The sequence below is a fragment of the Arachis duranensis genome, chromosome 5 (assembly GCF_000817695.3).
Source record: "Arachis duranensis cultivar V14167 chromosome 5, aradu.V14167.gnm2.J7QH, whole genome shotgun sequence".
In the NCBI taxonomy this organism is placed as follows: Eukaryota; Viridiplantae; Streptophyta; class Magnoliopsida; order Fabales; family Fabaceae; genus Arachis; species Arachis duranensis.
The window spans coordinates 60130354-60138929 of NC_029776.3; positions in this window are offsets into that span (position 1 = coordinate 60130354).

Genomic DNA, 8576 nt, shown 5'->3' on the forward strand with positions numbered 1-8576 from the left:
GGAGAGATTCATCTCCAAAGCCCATCAAGACCACTTCTATGATATTGTGGCCAAGAAAAAGGTGATCCCTGAGGTCCCTTTCAAGCTCAAGAAAAATGAGTATCCGGAGATCCGACATGAAATCCAAAGAAGAGGTTGGGGAGTTCTGACCAACCCCATTCAACAAGTCAGAATCTTAATGGTTCAAGAGTTCTATGCCAATGCATGGATCACTAGGAACCATGACCAAAGTATGAACCCGAATCCGAAGAATTATCTTACAATGGTTAGGGGGAAATACTTAGATTTTAGTCCAGAAAATGTGAGGTTGGCGTTCAACTTGCCTACAATGCAAGAAAATGCATGCCCCTACACTAGAAGGGTCAACTTTAATTAAAGGTTGGACCAAGTCCTTATGGACATATGTGTGGAAGGAGCTCAATGGAAAAAAGACTCCAAAGGGAAGCCGGTTCAATTAAAAAGACTGGACCTCAAGCCTGTGGCTAGAGGATGGTTGGAGTTCATCCAACGCTCCATCATCCCCACTAGCAACCGATCTGAAGTTACTATGGATCGGGCCATCATGATTTATAGCATAATGATTGGAGAGGAAGTAGAAGTTCATGAAGTCATCTCCCTTGAATTCTACAAAATAGCCGAAAAGCCCTCTACCTTGGCAAGGCTAGCTTTTCAACATCTTATTTGCCATCTATGTTACTTAGCCGAAGTTATCATAGAAGGAGACATCCCCATTGAGGAGGACAAGCCCATCACTAAGAAAAGGATTGAGCAAACAAGAGAGCCCACTCATGGAACCCAAGAGACGCATGAGGAAGCTCATCACCAAGAAATCCCGGAGATGCCTCAAGGGATGCACTTTCCTCCCAACAACTATTGGGAACAACTCAACACCTCTTAGAAGACTTGAGTTACAATATGGATCAATTAAGGGTGGAACATCAAGAGCACTCCATCATTCTCCATGAAATTAGAGAAGATCAAAGAGCAATGAGGGAGGAGCAACAAAGGCAATGAAGAGACATAGAAGAACTCAAGGACATCATTGGTTCTTCAAGAAGAAAGCGCCACCATCACTAAGGTGGACTCATTCCTTGTTCTTATTTTTTCTATTTTTCGGTTTTTATGCTGTGTATGTGTTTATGTTTTGTGTCTCTACCTCATGATCATTAGTATTGAGTAACTATGTCTTAAGGCTATGAATAATTCCATAAATCCTTCACCTCTCTTAAGTGAAAAATGTTTCTAATTCAAAAGAACAAGAAGTACATGAATTTCAAAATTATCCTTGAATTTAGTTTAATTATATTGATGTGGTGACAATACTTTTTGTTTTCTGAATGAATGCTTGAACAGTGCATAATTTTGATCTTGTTGTCTATGAATGTTAAAATTGTTGGCTCTTGAAAGAATGATGAACAAAGAGAATGTTATTAACAATTTGAAAAATCATGAAAATTGATTCTTAAAGCAAGAAAAAGTAGTGAAAAAGCAAAAGCTTGCGAAAAAAAATGGCGAAAAGAAAAAGAAAAAGCAAGCAGAAAAAGCCAATAGCCCTTAAAACCAAAAGGCAAGCGTAAAAAGGATCCAAGGCTTTGAGAATCAATAGATAGGAGGGCCCAAGGAAATAAATCCAGGCCTAGGCGACTAATTCAAGCTGTCCCTAACCATGTGCTTGTGGCATGCAGGTCCAAGTGAAAAAACTTGAGACTGAGTGGTTAAAGTCATGATCCAAAGCTAAAAGAGTGTGCTTAAGAACTCTGGATACCTCTAACTGGGGACTTTAGCAAAGCTGAGTCACAATCTGAAAAGGATCACCCAGCTATGTGTCTGTAGCATTTATGTATCTGGTGGTAATACTGGAAAACAAAGTGCTTAGGGCCACGACCAAGACTCAGAAAAGTAGCTGCGTTCAAGAATCAACATACTTAACTAAGAGAATCAATAACACTATCTGAAATTCTAAGTTCCTTTAGATGCCAATCATTCTAAAACTTCAAAGGAAAAAGTGAGATGCCAAAACTGTTCAGAAACAAAAAGCTACAAGTCCCGCTCATCTAAGTAGAACTAATATTCAGTGATATTTTGGGATTTATAGTATATTATCTTCTTTTTATCCTATTTGATTATCAGTTGCTTGGGGACAAGCAACAATTTAAGTTTGGTGTTGTGATGAGCGGATAATTTATACGCTTTTTGGCATTGTTTTTAGATAGTTTTTAGTATAATCTAGCTAATTTTAGGGATGTTTTCATTAGTTTTTATGCTAAATTCACATTTCTGGACTTTGCTATGAGTTTGTGTGTTTTTCTGTGATTTCAGGTATTTTCTGGCTGAAATTGAGGGACCTGAGCAAAACTCTGATAAAAGGCTAATAAAGGACTGCTGATGCTGTTGGATTCTAACCTCCTTGCACTCGAAATAGATATTCTGGAGATATAGAACTTTAAATGGAGCGCTCTTAACGGCGTTGGAAAGTAGACATCCAGAGCTTTCCAGCAATATATAATCGTCCATACTTTATTTGGGATTAGATGACGCAAACTGGCGCTTAACGCCAGTTCTATGCTGCATTCTTGAGTCAAACGCCAGAAACACGTCACGAACTAGAGTTGAACGCCAAAAACACGTTACAACTTGGCGTTCAACTCCAAAAGAAGCCTCTACACGTGTAAAGTTCAAGCTCAGCCCAAGCACACACCAAGTGGGCACTGGAAGTGGATTTCTGCATCAATTACTTACTTCTATAAACCCTAGTAACTAGTCTACTATAAATAGGACATTTTACTATTGTATTAGTCGTCTTTTTGACTACTTTACATCTTTGGTCTCGGTTTTATTACATTATTCATCTTAGGAGACTATAGATCATGTTTTGGGGGCTAGCCATTCGGCCATGCCTGAACCTTCATCACTTATGTATTCAACAGTGGAGTTTCTACTCACCATAGATTAAGGGTGTGGAGCTCTGTTGTACCTCGAGTTTTAATGCAATTACTAATATCTTTTATTCAAATTCAATCTTATTTCTGTTCTAAGATACTACTCGTACTTTAATCTGATGGATGTGATGATCCGTGACACTCATCATCATCCGTCCCTATGAACGCGTGCCTGATAACCACTTCCGTTCTACAAGCGAAAGCTAGAGTGTGTATCTCTTGGATTCCTAATGCACGACGCATGGTTGCTCTTGCCTGACAACCGAGCCTTCCATTCCGTGAGATCATAGTCTTTGTGGTATAAGCTAGAATTGATGGCGGCATTCATGAGAATTTGGAAAGTCTAAACCTTGTCTGTGGTATTCCGAGTAGGATTCCAGGATTGAATGACTGTGACGAGCTTCAAACTCGTGATTGTTGGGCATGATGACAAATGCAAAAGAATCAAGGGATTCTATTCCAACATAATCGAGAACCGACAGATGATTAGCCGTGCCGTGACAGAGCATTTGGACCTTTTTCACTGAGAGGATGGGATGTTGCCATTGACAATGGTGATGCCCTACATACAGCTTGCCATGGAAAGGAGTAAGAAGGATTGGATGAAGGCAGTAGGAAAGCAGAGATTCAGAAGGAGCACAACATCTTCATACGCCTATCTGAATTCCCACCAATGATTTACATAAGTATTTCTATCTTTATTTTCAGTTTATTTATTATTATTATTCGAAAACTCCATACCCATTTATTATCCACCTGACTGAGATTTACAAGATGACCATAGCTTGCTTCATACTAACAATCTATGTGGGATCGACCCTTACTCATGTAAGGTTTATTACTTGGACGACCTAGTGTACTTGCTGGTTAGTTGTGCGAGGTTGTGAAGAAAGTGCTGAGTTAGTAAATGCGCACACCAAGTTGAATGCCATTATAAGAGATCACAATTTTGTGCACCACTCGTCCTTGAGCAAAGGAAGAAAGAAAGGCGGAGAAAAAGAAGAAATGGAGGAGAAGGAGGGTGAAGAAAGGTTCGGCCAAGGAGGGGGGGAGTGTATATGATGAGTGAAAATGAAGGAGTGATTAGGGGTTTATATAGGAGTGGAAGAGAGGGGTGTCTATGTGTGAGGGTTGGGTTGGGAGGGAAAGTTTTTGAATTTTGAATTGTGGGGTAGGGGGTTTTGGGGAAGAGTAGGTGGATGTGAGTGGTGATCGAAGAGGTGATGGGGAAGGGTGTTATTGGAATGTGTGAAGAAGAGAGAGTGAGTTGAGGTAGGTGGGGATCCTGTGGGGTCCACAGATCCTGAGGTGTCAAGAATTTCTCATCCCTACACCATTCTGGTGTGTAAACACCCTCTGAGTGCTAATCCTGGCGTTAAACGCCAGGTTACTGCCCATTTCTGGCGTTTAACGCCAGCTTTTCTTCCCTTTCTGGCATTGAACGCCAGCTTGATGCCCTTTTTGGCATTAAACGCCCATTCTGCTACCCTTACTAGCGTTTAAATGCCAGTAAGCTCCTCCTCTAGGGTGTATTATTTTTAATGCTATTTTTGAATTTGCTTTGATTTTTACTGTTGTTTTTGTGACTCCACATGATCATCAACCTAAAGAAAACATAAAATAACAATGGAAGATGGAAATTTAACATAGATAAATAAAAATTGGGTTGCCTCCCAATAAGCGCTTCTTTAATGTCAATAACTTGACAATGAGCTCTCATGAAGCTTCACAGATATTCAGAGCATGATTGGGGCCTCCCATCACCAAACTTAGAGTTTGAATGTGGGGGCTTTCGTTGACTCTGTATTGAGAGAAGCTTTTCATGCTTCCTCTCCTTGTTTACAGAAGGAGATCCTTGAGCCTTAAACACAAGGTAGTCCTCATTCATTTGAAGGACCAACTCTCCTCTGTCAACATCAATCACAACTTTTATTGTGGGTAGGAAGGGTCTGCCAAGGATGATGGATTCATCCTCATCCTTCCTAGTGTCTAGGATTATGAAGTCAGCAGTGATGTAAAGGCCTTCAACCTTTACCAATACATCCTCTACAAGTCCATAAGCCTGTTTTTTTGATTTGTCTACCATCTCTAGTGAGATTTTGTAGCTTGTACCTCAAAGATTCCCAGTTTCTCCATTACAGAGAGTGGCATGAGATTTATGCTGACCCCAGGTCACACAGAGCCTTCTCAAAGGTCATGGTGCATATGGTGCAAGGTATTAAGAACCTTTCGGGATCCGGTTTCTTTTGAGGTATCTTCAGCTGAGCCAAGGTATTTAGTTCATTAATGAGCAATAGAGGTTCATCATCCCAAGTCTCGTTACCAAATAACTTGACATTCAGCTTAATGGTTGCTCCAAGGTACTTAGCAACTTGCTCTTCAGTAATATCTTCATCCTCTTCAGAGGAAGGATACTCATCAGAGCTCATGAATGGTAGAAGTAGGTTCAATTGAATCTCTATGGTCTCTATATGAGCCTCGAATTTCCTTGGTTCCTCAATGGGGAACTTCTTTTCGTTCAGAGGACTGATAAACCACTATTTTATGGTTTACAATGTGTTTAATTGTGTGGTTTTATCATGATCATTACCCACTTATTCATATAATTAGCATGCATTTATATTTCCTTCCTAAAATTATTACATGATTGAAAACATGCTTCTTTGGTCTTAATTTAGCTAATCTTAATCCTCTCTTATTACCATTTGATGCCTTGATCTGTGTGTTAAGTGTTTTAGGCTTCATAGGGCAGGAATGGCTTAGAGAATAAAGAAGAAGTGTGCAAAGATGGAAGGAATACAAGGAATTGAGGAGATGACCAGCGAAAAGTCACGTGGTCGCATGGCTCACGCGACCGCGTGAAATAGAAAAAATCAGAGTGACGCGATCGCATGGCTCACGCGACCACGCGGATTAGAAAAGCGTAAGTAAAGCGGAAGCGTGGACGACGCGAACGCGTGGCAGGGAAAAATGTTAATGACGCGTCCGCGTGGACGACGCGGACGCATGACATGCGCGATCTGCAGAATTACAAAAGTCGCTGGCAGAGATTCTGGGCCGCATTTTAACCCAGTTTTCGGCCCAGAAACACAGATTAAAGTCAGGGAACTTGCAGAGACTCATCAGGCTTTCATAATTCACTTTTCCATGATTTAGTTTTAGTGAGAGAGGTTCTCTCCTCTCTCTTAGGATTTAGGATTTAGGACTTCTCTTAGTTTTAGGAGTAACTCTCGATCCCAGGTTCAATATTCCTTTTACTATTTAATTTCTCTTCTATTTTTGTTTACTCTAAAGCTTTTATTGTCCATGTTAGAATTGACATTTTTATTTAATGATATTTGAGGTATTTCAATTTATGATTATTTCTTTTTATTATTCCCAATCTGAAGACATTTTATTCCAGTAGATACAATTTCCTTTCCTTTTGGTCTTGGTTAAGAAATCAGTAACTCAGGAAGTTATCCAACTCAACAGCATAATTTATAATTGTTATCTCCTCTAATTGAATTGAACTTCAATAATCCCAATCTTTTCTTAGGAATTAACTCGGATTTGAAGATCAAACTAATTAGTCACTTGACCTTCCTCTGCTTTAAGTAAGGGTTAACTAAGTGAAATTAAGATTCAATTTTTATTATCATTGATAAGGATAATTCGGTCTGGACTTCCAATTTCTTATACCTTGCCAAGAGATTTTATTGTTATTATTTTATTTTATTTTATTTGTCATTCAACATATTCCCTCCTTACCTCCTAAACCCCAATTTACAACTCATAACCAATAATAAGAACATACCTCCCTGCAATTCCTTGAGAAGACAACCCAAGGTTTAAATACTCGGTTAACAATTTTTAAGGGGTTTGTTACTTGTGACAACCAAAATGTTTGTACGAAGGGATTTCTGTCAGTTTAGAGACCATATTTATAACGCGATTGTTTTTATGAAATTCTTTACTGGCAAAAATCCCAACGTCAAAATGGCGCCATTGCCGGGGAATTGCAAACGTGTGCCTTATTATTGGTTATTGTAAATATTTATTAAAAAAAAATTTTTTTTCAAAATTTTCAGATTTAAAAATTTTTTATCTTATCTTATCTTATTTTTCAAAATTCAAATCTTTTTCAAAATATTTTCTTTTTGTTAATTTTTGTTTTTATTATCTCTCACTACTATAAACTCTCACCCCTTTGGCTATGAGTCTGGTTATAATCATGTTGCAGGAAGTGGAGATTATAATGACAATATGCACCATGGTTGGAACAATCAAAGATGGAAGGAGCCACAAGGATTTAATCAACCCTCATGGCAACAACCACCTCCAATGGACTATCAACAACCATTCTGTGATGCATATCAAGGCAATGGCTATGGTGAGCACTCTTTTGACTACCAACAAGACCAACCATATGCCTATGAACCCCCTTCTCCTCAACATGACTTTGGACCACCATACTCACAAGCCCCTTTCTACCATTCACCTCCATATGACCCTATCCCTCAACCACCATACCAACCACCTTATGAGCCATATGAACCATATATAGAACCACCCCAATTCCAACCCAATTACTCCCAAGAACCACCACTTCAATATTCACCATCTCCATATCCATCAATCTAAGAGCACTATGATCCTATTTATGAAAGCCGAGCGCATCAAGAGACAAAGGATCATTTCAAAGAAACAGTGGATCAATTTCAGGCAACCATTCGTCAATTAGAGCAAGCAATAATGAGTCAATTAGCTTCCCGACGTTCGGACACTCAAGGAACCCCCATGGCTTCATGTGGACAATCTATTGAAGAACGTAGCATGATGGAGATACTAGAACCTCCAGTGAACAGTACGGAGCATGACTTTGTACTGAAACAAGTAGAGGAAGCCAGAATTATTGAAGAAGAAGAAGTGGTTGAAGACTTAGGAGATGCAGCACCTCCATGGGAAAGTCCAGTCATAGAGCATCCTTCCAAGACGGTTGCAATTGATGTTGAGGAGGGTGTACAACCTCCAAGGCATATCACAGTTGAAGACTTGGAAGAGGTTGATCAAGAGATGGAGATTCAAGAAGAAGAAGCACAACCTCCCATGCCCTTGGAAAGCAACGAAGAGAAGATTGAATTGGAAGAAAGCTACCAAGAGGAAGAGGTTGAAATTAAAGAAGCTTGCAAAAAGGTGGTAATTATCAAAAAAGAGCACAAGGGAGTGGAGCTTGCAATTTCATTGAAGATACCTCCCCCTAAGTTGCTGATGAGCGGATAATTTGTACGCTTTTTGGCATTGTTTTTAGTATGTTTTTAGTATGATCTGGTTAGTTTTTAGTATATTTTTATTAGTTTTTAGTTAAAATTCACTTTTCTGGACTTTACTATGAGTTTTTGTGTTTTTCTGTGATTTCAGGTATTTTCTGGCTGAAATTGAGGGTCCTGAGCAAAAATCTGATTCAGAGACTTAGAAGGACTGCAGATGCTGTTGGATTCTGACCTCCCTGCACTCGAAGTGAATTTTCTGGAGCTCCAGAAGCCCAATTGGCGCGCTCTCAACGGCATTGAAAAATAGACATCCTGGGCTTTCCAGCAATGTATAATAGTCCATACTTTGCCTGAGATTTGATGGCCCAAACCGGCGTTGCAAATC